The following is a 15244-nucleotide window of genomic DNA, read 5'->3' as shown; positions in this document are numbered from 1 at the left end:
ACTCCCCGGAGCATCTGTTCAGGGGCCTGGTTTTATGTTCTTGGACTGCCGGTGGGCTGCTCTTGCATTTCTGGTGATGTGCTGATTGCTCCCAATCAGTTGTCTTCACTGCAGCCGCCAGGGTTTTTGCGCTCTGCAATTCAGACCGTCGGGTCCACCGTCAGCTCTTAGTTTGCCAACTCAGTCATACGGCCACGTTGTCCATCCCTCCTGGGGCCCACGCGATCATCAGCGCAACCTCCCAATTCTGTCTGCCAAGGGGTGAGGGAGGAGGAGATCTCCAGCCCATGCTCCATGCACAGCGGTCTCAGTCGGGGGTTTCGCCTTCTGCTGCCCACCTGCCTGTAGTGTTAGCTGGGACCTATCTCGCCTCCAGCTGGGATTCAGCGCAATCGTTCACCCTCTTCCGTCGCCCTCCTCAGCTGACTGCTGGTGCACAGCTTGGTTTACTCAGCACACCCTTTGCCTGCGGCTGCCAATTTGGGAGCACCATTCGTCAGCTTCCAGGAGAGATTTCACCACCTGTGGTCCTCCACTCTCTGTCATTTCGTCCCTGCCGTGCTCCCGGTATCTTCTGCCTCCTCTTGTTGTATTTTTGTCGGGTAGAGTGTGTTATTAGAGCTTCTTTGTGCCATCTATTAAAGGATCATGCAGGAGTACGCAAAGAAAGCAGCCTCACTGCATGGCTGCTGCCCACGCTTCCCACACAGACTCAAAGATAATCGTTTGAAAACCTTTATTTACTAAAGTTCCTGGGTTGGTGTAATGCCTGACGGGCCCTAACTCTAGAGGGATGGTTCCCTTAGCTGATGTTTTTAAGGACTGTTGAAGTCTCGAAGTCCAAAATAGAAATCTGTCTGTTTCTAAACTTATGCTTGCCCGCCCTCTTTGACACACATATGTTAGGAAGTCTTATAAAAGCAAAAAGTGGTGGTTCAACAAAAATCGGAAGCCGGGATTGGTTTCAGGTGGTCTTCTCGCGAGGTGTAGGTTGGTCAGCTTCAAAAGAATTTGTTCAATCAGAAGGGACTGTTCATAGGATCTTCATAGTTCAAACAAAGACAATGTTCATAATGTCTTGGGGATCCCTCCCCCAAGATTCAATTTCTTCAGTAAAACCAGATAATCATGATTCCACTTTTATAGGCCTCTCAGGGTACCCTTACCCAAGCTCAGGCCTCTCTTGAGTTTCAAACACTTGTTCAGTTTGTCAGGATGTACCCTTCTTTCATATACAGTTCTTTCAATGGGTAGCATTAGAGACTTTCGAAAATGCCAGGCTCTTTGCTCTTCCTAAGCTTGAGCACTCCAAGCTTTAACCTCTCTCTTTTATTTCCTGCTCTTATCCTTTTGCCTTCAGGGGCTTTCTTGTTCCCTCCTGCTTTCTTGACTTCTTTCTCGAGCCCACTGGCACCGTTCTTTCCTTCTCCTGCACACTTGCACCTTCCCTCCTTCTTGAGCCCACTGGCACCGTTCTTTCCTTCTCCTGCACACTTGCACCTTCCCTCCTTCTTGTGCCCACTGGCACCGTTCTTTCCTTCTCCTGCACACTTGCACCTTCCCTCCTTCTTGAGCCCACTGGCACCGTTCTTTCCTTCTCCTGCACACTTGCACCTTCCCTCCTTCTTGTGCCCACTGGCACCGTTCTTTCCTTCTCCTGCACACTTGCACCTTCCCTCCTTCTTGTGCCCACTGGCACCGTTCTTTCCTTACCTGCACACTTGCACCTTCCCTCCTTCTTGTGCCCACTGGCACCGTTATTTCCTTCTCCTGCACACTTGCACCTTCCCTCCTTCTTGTGCTCACTGGCACCGTTCTTTCCTTCTCCTGCACACTTGCACCTTCCCTCCTTCTTGTGCCCACTGGCACCGTTCTTTCCTTCTCCTGCACCCTTGCACCTTCCCTCCTTCTTGTGCCCACTGGCATCTTCTTTAACTTCCTCCGTGCACACTTGCACCCTCTTTGTCCATTTGTGCCCCAGCTTTCTCATGCACACTTGCAGGCACTTTTTCCAGCTTTCCTGTGTACACTTGCACAGTTTTCACTCTGCCGGGTCACTTGCATCCTTCTCTCTCGTTTCGCGTCGTCTTTATTACAGTTCTTTCACTTCGCACCCCTTGTGCGCTCTGCTTTTCTTGCTTTCTCTTAATTTCTCTTGATCTTGTCACTCTTCTTTCACTCTATATTGCTTTACTAATTTCTTTCATTTCTTTCCTCTTTTCCGATCTGTGTTGCTTTTTGCATTTTCTATAGCCCACTCCGCTTCAGTCAGTCGCATGCTTCTGAGTCTCTCTCTCTCTTACTTTCACAAGACTCACCCAGACAGCAGTGCAGTGACAAGCAGTCCCTTCTGGTTGTGCGTGCCTGAGTCAGGGTCTCCACCTGCCCCTCAGACAACATTGGGGCTGGCATAGGTCCCAAGGGAATGAGCAATGTTCCGACTGCCAATAGCAGCCTGCAGGGTGCTTCGCTCCGGCTCTCTGGAGACAAGGCTCTCTAGCCATGCTGCGGCCCTTCACAAACACTGGGCCAGCGACACGGCACGCTGTTCTCCTCTGGAACGTCAATCTGCTGCTCTCAGCTCCTTGGCTTCTCTGGTCCAAACAAGATCCCAATCTGGCTCTTTTACCTGTGTAGAACCACACCTTTAATAGTTGGAAAAACATGTCAAGTGGAGTCAGGTGGGAGTGATAATTAGTTAATGCCTGACTCTATCAATGGGACAGCTTAAGTTCTTTATGCAGCCGGTTTCCCTTACAGTCCCCATGTTATTCCTATGGGAAATCTTCCCCATCTTATTCCTATGGGAAATCCTCACTACTCCCGGTTGCCTCTTCCTCGTCCAAGTATCTGTTGGAAATGGGGAGGGTTGGGGGTGATGGAATGGTTTTGGAGGATATATCTATTTACCACTATTCTATCAGGGAATCGACAATGGACATAGGGAAATCCTTTAGCCTCGTTTTCCCTCAATGGGATGGTTGCCCCCTTCCATATTCCTGATGGTTGATTATATAAGACAGGGTTTTTATTGTATTCCCTGTGGTTTAAATTGGTAGGGGATAAATGGATATTGGCATCAAACTCCTGGCCTGGCTTTAGTGGGTGTCTCTTCCTTCCAGGGTTGGGATCCAAGAGCGATAACACTCCCCTGGCCACCTTAATAGAGGAGTCTTGGGGTCTTAATGGGAGACTACCCCTAGGTTTCTCACATTAGTCATTATTATCTATTACAGGGAAGGTATACAGTCTTAACAAATGACCAGCCCATTTGTCAAACAGCGCAGCCATTTTGCATTGGCAATGAGGCGATTCTTATTTTTCATGATATTGATTTTGTTGACTTTTTGCCTTATTTAAGGATATTTTACTTTTCTGTAAACTTGCTTATGCGCGATTAACTTGATTCATATTGGTTTTGATTATATGGGTATTTTGACAGAATGCTATCTCTTGAGTGTGGGATAGCCTGCACCTTTTTGATTTTTAGCAATAAAATGATGCAGGTACTTCTGTTTCTGAAAGGCAGGCCCACTTATCATATCCTCCCTTGCATAATGTTCCAGTCTAAAAACACAGTGCACTGATGTATCTTTGCTGTGATCATGTCCTTACATCCCCAGCACCTTCCCTGCAGTGACAGCATGGCTAGTTCAAAGGTCACATGTGCATTCCTAAAAAGTTGCTGGAACACAAAGTTCCAATAGGCAGAGGTGGCCTTTTAATCGTCTGTAGCTCTGGTTCAAAATTGCATAATTGTGTACTGTAAGGAAGGCATGGGCCCTCATTCCGAGGTTGGTGCTAGTCATGGCACTATTAGCGCCATGACTAGCACCAATACCGGTACCGCCACCGACGTGGTGGTATGGGGACTTACCGGTCCATTCTGCCTTTGCGGGACCGGTAAGTCCCCATTTTAAATGCCATTCCCCATTCCCGGTACCGTTATTGACCCCGGTATCCCTTTGCGGGTCCCGTACTTTAGGCCTGGTAAAACCAGGCGTTAAGGGAGGGACCCGCAAAGGGACCTCTTAGTAGGGCGCAAAAGGATTACCGGCACCGGTGTCATTACGGGTACCCGGTATCCCTTTGCGCCCAGCTTGTAATGAGGGCTATGGTATCAAACAGGAAGACAGACACACGTGATCACAATTTACGGGTGTTTATTGAACTTCAAGTGTGTTTGAAAAATGACTATTTAATCCTTTGTAATCCTAAATCTAAAGATGGGAGCAAGCTACGACCATTAAGTAATAATAACGCAGTCCTAATTGAGTCTGTCAAAATAAAAGTCCTATACTAATAAACCTATTGCCAATCCTTACTTCTAAATACAAACAGTGTGGGAAACAATGTTATGCAAAAGAAAAGTATTCAATAAATGATGTGTCAGGATATTCAAGCCGTTGGCTTCCCTTCCCCACATTTTCACAGCACAGGACAAGGAGGCACACTCGAGTTTAGCACAGTCTCTGGCTTCTCTAGCACGAGGGTGCAGTTCAAAATCTCAGCTCCAGGGCCTTCTGTGTCAAAGTCTCTTAATTCAGAGTGCCTGATGCAACACAACAAACATTAACGTTCTATTCTTCTTAGGATTTCACATGGGTGATTTTCTGTTCACCCCGGTTTCCCTTCCGTCGGGCTCAGACTCATTTTAACACAAAATCTTCTTGGGTGATTTACTGTTCACCCTAGGTCCCCCTCCACCGGGCTCAGACCCACTTTAACACAAAACCTTCAATTGGTCTCCCTCCACCAGGCTCCAAACAAATGTATCTACTTTTCCAAACTTTCTCTACTTTATCAAAATGGAAGACTTTCCACTGTGCGCAGGATTTTGCTTGACGCATCGCAGGACCACTTTGCTTCACAATTACTCTTTCTTTTCTTCATATATCCTTTTCTCACTTTCACTTTCGCCACTTGTCAGCTGCATACCTTATCAGAGACCTTCAATTGAGCATCCACGCGGTGCTGGACCGCCCTGTGAAAGGTATTGTATCTTGCTATTAAAGTTCAATCAAATCAGCAGTTTAACTCTACTTGCATCTCTTATCACACACGTTTTAACAATGTTCATTCCAGCGCTCGCCATACAATGTTGCTGCTTGCAACCTTGGCTTTAACACAGACCGGTCTTGTATCAGTCTATCCAACTCATCAGCTTTGTTGATTTCATTGACACTGTTTTGTTCTTTGAGCCAAGGACAATCCACTGCGGCTGCTGCTTCTCCCCACCTTGATTATGGATGCAGGAGGGCCCCGTGTAGCTCTGACACACAATGGAGGATTCTTCAGCCTGGTTTCCCGGTCTTACGCTTTCTATTCTCGAGGTTTCTGGAAAGTAACTTGTCGAAAAGGTCAAGGGAACTTCCCTCCTTGCGATTCCCTTCTGTTTTGCTGTCTTTCTTCTGTCGCTAAACTGCTGTCTCGAAACTGCTGTTTCCTTGTGTGCTTTGCCTCGGTCCGAGTGTGCTGTTGTGCTCCGCCTTTCATCCATGTGGGGCAGCTTAATGGAAGTCAGGTGTGTGTGATGGTCAGTTATTGCCATTGTATTGGGACACGTCAGGTATATTGCTCAGGTGTTAAGTCTGTATTCTCCTATAGCCGGCTGTCCGTGTGAAAAGTGTTTGTGTTGTAAAAGGGGGGAGGGAGTAGAGTTCCTAAATATCCTTGCTGGTAGGATGAGGTAAAGGTGTTACAGGGAAGGGGATACCACATCTCACCATCCAGTCTTCCCGAAGACCCTTCAACCAGGTGATTCTCCTGCACTGGTCCACACCCAGAAACTGGATCCAAAAGCGATGGCCGTGTCCTGGCCACCTGAATGACAGATCCCGGGGACTCGTTGGTGAGACACAGTACCCTAGAAGCATGGTGGCACGTTAATATCTAAATATAAGTCATGTTTCTTTATGACATGGTGGCCTCTGAAAATTACACAGCAGCAAGCATTTAAATGTCATATAATTGTCATCTTCGTGAGGTGATTCATTGAAGACTGGGCTGAGTGTGTAGTAGCCGCCTGGCCTGGGTGTACCCATAACAACTATGTGGGACCATCCCAGGATGTTTCTCTTTAATTCCACCGAGGGGGGTCAACACCTTCCTCCGGAAGACAGGAAACCTCCCTGTCAACATTGCACTAGACCCGCACACCAGGGTGCCAATTACTGGTGTCCTTTTGAAGTTGACAGTGTGATGATTCCAGGGAAACCGCATCTCTCCCCATGCAAGCCACCCCTTTTTAGACTAGAGAGGTGGGCCTGCTATGCTCCACACCCCCTAGAGGACAGGGATATTGAATACTTTGGGGGTTGAATCCCCATTAGGGGACAGGGTCCCTGAGAAGGTTATAGGCCTCAATCCCTACCCCACAGTTAATAAATCTTTCATGGGATTTTTAGGGACTAAGGCTTCTAATAACCATACACACCCTTTTGCTATGGCTGACTTGGCTTCTGACTTGAACTGTGCCCAATCACCAGTCAAAATGGAGAAGAGGTGAAGGAACCAGTCCCCTGGAGGCATGTCCCCGAGCCAACCAATAACAAAGGTACTTTGGCAAGTCCTGTTCCCAAGGAGGAAACACCTTGGTAAACGGAAGCAGAGCCCAGCTGCAAAGCCGTACGCACAGATACACCTTCTCCAATTAACCACCCTGACGCACCGCTAGAAGCAATAAGGTATGCAGTAGCTTCAGGGGGAAGGGTGGTGGCCAAAAGACAGAGAAAGAGAAGGCCTCCCAGAATGGGGGATAAAACAGAAAAGAGCCCTAGAGTGGGGTGAAAGAGAACCCACCAGAGAGGGTGAAACAATACAAGAAATGTCCCGGAGTGAAGAGAAACAGAAATCCTTCCAGAGTGGCCAGACACAGAAAGGTTACACAGCTGTGGAGAAAGAAACAGCACCCAAGAGAGCAGATAGATAACAAGAAAAGCCTCAGATTGGGGAGACCAGAACATCTCAGAGTGGGGAAAGGACAGCAACACATTCTGGAAGGATGGAAAGTAAGAAGAATCCTTAGTGGGAGGAAAGACTTAGACAACCCCAGAAAAGGGGTGAAGAGGAAAGACTGAAAGACTCGAAGAGTGGGAGGAGGTGGAACGAGTCTTGGACTGGAATTCTTGGGGGAGTTCCTAACACACAGGAAATATCTATATGAACTGGAACTGTGAGCAAAGGCCTTCACGGAAGAGTGGGCAGGAGTGAGAGTCAGAAGCAAGGAGCCAGACCCTCACGTTCAATCCTAACAAAGCCCTTCTATTATGTTTTTGTAAGTTAGTTGTTTTTCTTTAAGGAATATGGAAAAATATATGTTAGAATAGGATTATGGATGGAGAACTGCAGCTTGTTTATGGACATTCTGAGAACCACCTTTTTTCTATCTTTCTTTATAGAATGGGATTATGCTAATAAGAACAGGCCATTTTGAAGATGACAAAATCAAGCAAACTTTATATCATGTCGCGTTGTCCGGGTTCTGACCCTCACCAGCCAAAAGTGGTGTCAGAGTGGGATGCATACAACTCGATACAGGGTTGAGACACATATTGGTGCAAAAATTAGACCCCTGAGCCAGACTTTCTGAAGTAGCTACCCCTCAGTATATATGATTTGACCACTTTAACCAGATAGAAATGGAAATACTGGCACATGACAGAACGTTAATCTCTACTTGCCTAGTGATCTCTCCACTAAAAGGGGCTTTTGATAGTTTAGAAACTTAGGCTTGGTGTTGAAATATTCTTTGGACGTGACCACAGTGGTAATTGACCCACATTATCGAGCAGAAGTGACGATAGTGTCACACAACATGGGAACCCAGATCTATAAGGTAAAATGGGGGAGGCTATAGCTAATGGTTTTCTGGTACAGGCCCAGATACCCCGAGACCATGAGGTTCAGAGACTATCCACTACCGAGAGGGGTAACCTAGACTTTGGAGAGTGAGAAATTATCAGAATCTGATCAAAGCTTTTGGTTCTGCCATAACTGAAAAACAAGTGGCCTGTATTGTGTATATGAGGTGAAGATGGAACAAAAAAAATCAAAATGATAATTCCCTCGAGCCATCAAAATATTGTGATAGAACTGGACAACTCCCATCTAACAGCTGGGCATCAGGGGATTGGGAAAACACAAAGCCAGGTCCTTAGTAAGTTCTATTGGCATGCAGTGTATGTGGATGTCAAAACATACATGGTGGCCAGTGACATCTGTCAAAAGACATCAAATACCCCAGTACGCTGAGCACCACTTACAGCTCTGTTACAGCTCCCGCCTGTCATAGAGGTTCCCTTCTTTCAATGGGCATTGTAGGACCCCTTAAACCTTTCAAACTGAGGAACAAATACATCCTAGTAATTCTGGACTATGCCACCAGGTACCCCAAAGCTTTCCCTTCGAGAAACGTTACCCAACACATCTTAAAACATCTGATTCCCTTTCTGTCTATGGTGATGTTTCCAAAAGAAATCTTTACAGAGCAAATAACTACGTTAATGTCCCGCAATATGCAGGAAGTAAAACAAATACTGAATATTAAAACCTTGAGAACTTCTGTGTACTACCGTCAAACTGCTGGTTTAGTGGAGGATTTTAATCTGACCCTAAAATGCATCCTAATAAAAACTAGTAGAAACGGATGGGAAGAACTGGGACCTAATGATAACTGAGGCCCTGTTTGTGGTAATAAGATCCCCCAGTCCTGATTAAGTGACTTCCCTTTTGAGTTATTATATGGAAGAGAACCTCAGGACGTACTAGATATGCTCTGAGAGACCCGGGAAGACCGGGAAGATGCTCCTTTGCTCATATCCTAAAACCGCTGATAAAGTCCCACATGCAAACAGTATGAGAGATTGTCAGTACACATTTGTCTAGGGCCCAGGAGCTGCAAAAAGGGTACTATGACCAAAAGGCAATAGATCGCTCAGTTTCTGTAGGTGACCAGGTATTTGTACTCATATCCACCTATGAGAGCAAGATGGTGTTGAGTTGGTATGGACCCTATAAAATCCTAGAATAAAGAAATCCTCATAACTACATAATTGCAAAGCCTGGCATTAGACAAAAGACCCCAAATTACCATATCAATCACTTGAAAGAGTGGAAGATCCACCCGGTAATGCAGAATACCGTCCTCATGGCTACTCTCCTAGTGGAGGAAGATGAGCCCATCACTTAATTCCCAACCATCTTAGTAGGAAGAAGCAGACTGATCTCCAAGATCTATTAGTATAGTTTCCTGGGGTATTTTCAGAGGAGCCTGGAAGAGTTAGACGTGTCTTCCAGGTTAGAAGGCAAATTATCACTGTGGAAATGGAAAGGATGCTGAAGATGGGAGGAATAGAACCCTGTGAAAGTCGGTGGTCTTCGCTGATCGTTCTAGTGGCCAAACCATAGGGCTCATGGTGATTCTACATAGATTTTGGAAGAGCAAATTCCATGTCAGTTTTAGATAATGATCCTACGCCAAGAATTGATGAGTTGATAGAGCACCTTGGGAAAGCCCAGTGCATCACAACTTTAACTCAAGGCTACTGGCAGGTTCCCTTATACCCAGTAGATAGGGAAAATACAGCTTTCAGTACTCTCCAGGGGCTGTGCCAATTCACTGTTTTACCATTTGGATTTTATGGAGCCTCTGCCAGCCTCCAAAGGCTAATGGATAGAGCCTTAAAACCGTACTCTTCCTTTGCCAGGGCATACTTAGATGTTATAGTAATCCACAAATCAAGTTGGCAGGAACACATATGCCCCATGAGGCAACTAGGACTTTAAAGAAGGCACAACTCACGGCCAACCCCCAAAAATGCCATCTAGCCCAAAATGTTGTAAAGTTTTTAGGTTACTTTATGGGCAATGGGTTGATATGGCCCCAACGTGATGGACAGTTGTGGCCATGACCCCAGACTCAAAAAGCAAGAGGGAGCTCCGCGCCTTTCAGGGCTAGCCAGCTATAACTGGCGTTTTTTCACAAACTGTTCCACCCTTGGTGCCATTCTTACACACAAGCTTAAAAACCTGCAGCCAAACACACATGTCTGGAGCTGGGAAAACCAGAATAGCCTGGACACCTGAAAGAAGACCTTTTGCATTGAGCCCGTCCTCAAAATGCCAGACTTTGATAGGTAATTCATCTTACAGACTGCTGCCTCGAAGGTAGGGTTGGGGTGTCATTCTCTCACAGTTGCATCAGTTGGACATTTTTTCCCAGAGAACAAAATTATGCAACAGTAGCATTGGAGCCCCTGGCCATCAAATGGGTAGAAACCAGTTTATGGTAAAACCTGACAGTAGAAAATTCAAGCTCATTATGGACCACTCTCATCTTACCTGGATGCCTGGATGTCCCTGTGTAAAGATGCCAACAGTTGGGTAATGCGATGGTTTTTAGATCTCCAACCCTTTTATTTTCCAGTAGAACATAGGTTGGGCAAAGACCAGCAGAATGTGGAATACCTCAGCCGCTATCCTCTAAACGGGCAAAATGTGGGTCTGAATCCATTGGTGGGGTATGTGACAATCCCAGGGAGATCGTCACTTCCCTTCAAGCGGGAGCCGGCCCCCTTGAGACTAGGTAGGCGAGCTTGCTACGCTTAACACCAGGAGTATTGTTAGGTCTGGAAAATATCAGGGGCTAAGCTAATGCCTGGACGGGCGGGACTTGGGGCTAGCTAGCATTTTGGTTGTAGCACCTGAGCTTCTATCAGGGGCTACAACTAAAAGACACAGGGCTATATCCCCTTTAGCCCCTCCTGTAGCAATGCCTCTGCTTAACACTACCTACCGGACAGGGCAATTGGGATTCCTTTGTAACTGATCCCCATCTTGGAGACCGGTACCCTAAGACTGCTGTACAGCACCATCCCTCCCCGAGAGTCAATAGCTCCTTGATGGGATATTTAGGGACTAAGCATTCTAATACCCATTCAAACCCTTTCACCATGGCTGACTTGGCTTCTGACTTTTCCTTTGCCCAATGTCCTGTCAAGATAGAGAAGAAGCGTAGGAACTTGCCCCATGGCGGCATGGACCACTGCCAACCAATAACAGAGGGGCAAGCCCCATGCTATATAACAATAGCAGCCTGGAAGAAAGAGACAGGTCAGGTGAGAGAAAGAGAATGCCGGCGTCCAACTCCGTCCGAGCAAAGGGGAGAGACGCCACGGAAGGGAAGGCCGAAGCAGTCACCAGCTCCTGCAGGAATGAGGCAGGAGGGTCTTGCACCACCAAAGCAGAGCCCAGTTGAGTCATCGCATTGGCAACACCACCCAGCCTGCAACTCGCCGAGGAGGAGGAAGAGCGCAGAGCCTGGCTGACAGCTCCCATAATCAATGCTGCACCAACAGAGAAGCCACACACGAGCTACACCTTCACTGAAAAAATGGCCAGACGCAATGCCTGTGCCGTTGAGCACCGGCAGAAGAAAGCAGGTACACGTGTCTACAGAGGAAAGTGATGAGGCCAAAAGAAAGAGAAAGCATCCCAAAGAGGGGCATACAACAGAGAAGAGCCCTAACCTTGGGAAAGAGAAATCACCCCACCGGGTGGAATGTATCCAAGAAAAGTCCTGGATGGGGGAGAAACAGAAGGCTTCCCAGAGTGGGGAGAAACAAACAGCGGTGAGGCAGACCAAGAAAAGCCCAACAGCGGGGAGAAGAGAAAAAAATCCCAGAGCGGGGAAAAGACAGCAACCATTCCCGAAAGGGGGGAAAGTAAGAACAATCCCGACTGGGAGGAAAGATTGAGAGAACCCCAGAAAAGAGGGAGAAGAAGAAAGACTGAAAGACGCCCAGAGAGGGAGGAGGTGGAATGAGACTTGGACTTGAATTCTTGGGGGAGTTCCTAACACACAGCTAAGGTTGTATATGAACAGGAACTGTGAGCGAAAGGCCTTCACGGAAGAAGGGACATCAGTGGGAGTCAGACACCAGCAGCCAGAACCTCACATTGAAACCTCACTAACCCCTTTTATTATTGTTTTTGTAAATACGTTTATTAATGGATAGGGACAGAGATAATGGAGAGGGACAGTTAGAATATGATTCTGGACACAGAACTGCTATTAATTTTGTAACATTCTGGCAAGCATCATTATTCTATCTTTCTTTATAGAATAAGGTTAAGCTAATAAGGACAGGTCAGTGTGAATCTGACAAAAAATACTATTATACAATGTTGCGTTGACCAAGTCCTGATTCTGACCAACAACAGAAGATAGAGAACAAATGGAGTTAGAGTAGCCCAGGATGTGGTTGAGGCAAGAGAGAGAATACACCATCTTTGTTTTGCAATGGGCTGCTCAAACCTCCTCCGCCCTCCTCACTTCATGTAGACAAGGCACTCTGGGTAGGACTTCAGCAGGCAAAATACACTTGTTCCAGATGCCAGGATTGGACTCTTAACAACAGACCACTCAACTTTGGACCACTCAACTTTAGCATTTTGCAAATGTAAGGTGGGGACACCATCCACTTAGTTGATTAATCTGTAGACCAGAACGATTCACCTGGAACTCTGTATTGGATAAAGTCTTTTGCAAAGTCCACTGCTAAGAGGTGAAGACAGAAAGTTCCAAGGAAGAGGAAAGCTCTTCACCCTGCCCATTCCAAGGGCACACTTGCTGTGAAACTGCTTGTGGCCAAGGCCTACTGCAACTGATGCACTGCAACCCAGCATCCTGCCACTGGAGGTGAGAGAACCCCAGCAAGCAACCTCAACAAACCTTATTAACTGGGAAGGGCAGAATACATGCCTCACCTTGCCCCTGGTACCTTGGACTGGGGATTCTCAGTGACTGCAAACCTTGTGAGACTGCCAAAAGCCTGTTGTCTGCCTGCAGATGCCTTTTGAGATGGCTCGACCATGCTTGGCTCACTTTGAGCTACTACAGGAAAGAGATGAGACCAAAAGAACCAAAAGAAAGAGAAAACATCCCAAAGAGGGGCATACAAGAGAGGTCTTTGGCACTGCAATTACTCTGAATTGCTTGTCTGCTCTTCAAGTTGTCCACACACCAACTGGACCCATTAAAGCAGATCGCTGTGACTCAAAGCGATCACTGGCTTGACTCTGTGGAAGCAACTGACTTGCAGCGTCTCAACTGCTGACTTGATCGAAGCATTGTTTGTGTAACATTTTCTAATACTTCCTTGTTCTGTAGAGGTTCATTAGTGCTTAGATACTTTGGCTGTAAGGGCCAAATAAATAAACATAGTAACATTAACTCAGCCAAGGCCGGACCCTGACTTTAGTTGCTAGAAGCTATCGATTTGCCTTTTTCGAATGCCGACTCTACCCAATACAAGCATCGTCCCACCACCAATTCAGCAATCGTCTCGACCCACTACAAAACATTTGGTCCACCCTTCTGGGACACAAACTTGAAGCACATGGAGCCCACACCTCAAAACATCTCCACTCTAACTCGCCATTGGGAAAGTATGACTTGATCACCTCGACTTCAGTAAAGCATTGATCAACAATGTTGAACCACGAAAACAAGATACTCAGGGTATTTGAAATTGTCAAATCCTCCTGGTGTACCTTAAAGGGCATTGTGACTGATATGTCCGATTCTATACCTTTTGCACGAGACCTTCATGAACTTAGATATTTTGTGCTAAAATTGTTGCCTGAGCATCCAGAGTGCCCTTTTATTCTAATGTCTTCATACTTTGCGGTTTCCATTACTGTCCTTGGTTGGCCATTTTTTTATTTTTGTACCACTGTACTCTTGTTGTTTGTGTGGCATCTGTACCGGATTACCCCCCTCATAAAGAGTATGGCCTGGCCACAGCCCACGCTACCAAAAGAGGTGAAGGAGTTATACCTGTTGGGCAGTGCCTTTTTAAGCTTTCTGATTGGGATCACTGTTAGTTTAGTGGTAGTGTCGGGCTGAGTAGGTGCTTAAGTCACTACTCATTCCTCTCCTCCTGCAGTGAAGTAGTCATTTTGTCACGGGTATGCACTAATTTGACTGGCAGTTACAGGGCCTTCAATGACTCGATTTGGATTGATTGTTCTTTTGATTCTGTTAAGCACCTGCATCAGGCAACAGTATCACTTCTTGGCTGTGGGGTCATGGGGTTCCCGCCCACTACCTCACTCTGTGTATCTTGGGGCCTTTGATCTCTGGCCATCAGTGGCCATCTAACCAATAACTCACGTTTATAACTACAGAACAGATGCAGCAAGTTGATATGTTTGGCAAGCACACTTTCCTGCAGACCGGGGGGGGTGGGGGACTGGCAACATATAGCCTTGGGTGAACGTTTATGTTTCTTGCCCGACAGTGCAATGGCCCAAGCCCACACAGCAGTGGCCCCAGCTTCCAGAACAAGTAAACTCAATATCCCTTGCACATATTCTCAAGAATGTATACTAGACGTTATTGACATTACTTTCCTTTTATGCAATATAATTTTCAGTTATGTTTGTGTTTTCTTAGAAAATTCTTCCACTTACCAAGCGTAATACAATTATTTCACCGGGATAATATGATTGGTGGAATGGGAAAGTTGGGATATGAGCCCAGTTTTCATTGTGTTACGGTTTGTAATTTGACAGCAGGCTACATCTCTCCCCATCCCAACCCATCCTTAGTTTTAGAACAATGTAAAGAGGTGGTAAAGCTAGATAATTTATTGGTAGGGCAGAGCCATTGCTGAACCAGCTGGACTACAACTGGATTTGCTCTCAGAGCCAAGCATGAGCTGGCATGGCAAAAGACCCATACCTGGCCTCCTGCCGACCAGACCACAACCCAAAATCCATGCCTGCATCCTGTCTACCCACCCAACAACATAAAACAATCACGTGTCATCCTGCCTCTTCACAAATATGCTTAACATTAATAGTTAAAATTATAATTATGTATGGAGAAACCCTATAGAGCATAAACCCATATGGGCAAAGGTTTTCTACAGATATTTAAGGGAAATCAGGTGTGATGTACTCAGGATCAGATCATGTATGAAGTGTGGAAGGGGGGGATTTGAGCCAGGTCTTCTTGTTCCAACAGTTTCCAATTCAGAAAGCAGGGGAGACTTCATATTCTCCTATTCCATCTTTAATATTGGAAACCAAAACATGATGTTTGTAAAGTTGTTATTGAAGTGCTAAACTAGTACACTATTCGATAAATATATGCTTTTCAAAGTACCAATTTATCTACAAGGGGGAAGCCTATTAATCATCTGTATCCTGAGGCAAATACATCTGAGAAGCAGACTAA

The sequence above is a fragment of the Ambystoma mexicanum genome, chromosome 2q (genome assembly GCF_040938575.1).
Source record: "Ambystoma mexicanum isolate Mex_15411 chromosome 2q, UKY_AmexF1_1, whole genome shotgun sequence".
Taxonomy (NCBI): Eukaryota; Metazoa; Chordata; class Amphibia; order Caudata; family Ambystomatidae; genus Ambystoma; species Ambystoma mexicanum.
The sequence above is the reverse complement of the archived record's forward strand: the minus strand, read 5'-3'. Positions refer to the sequence as shown.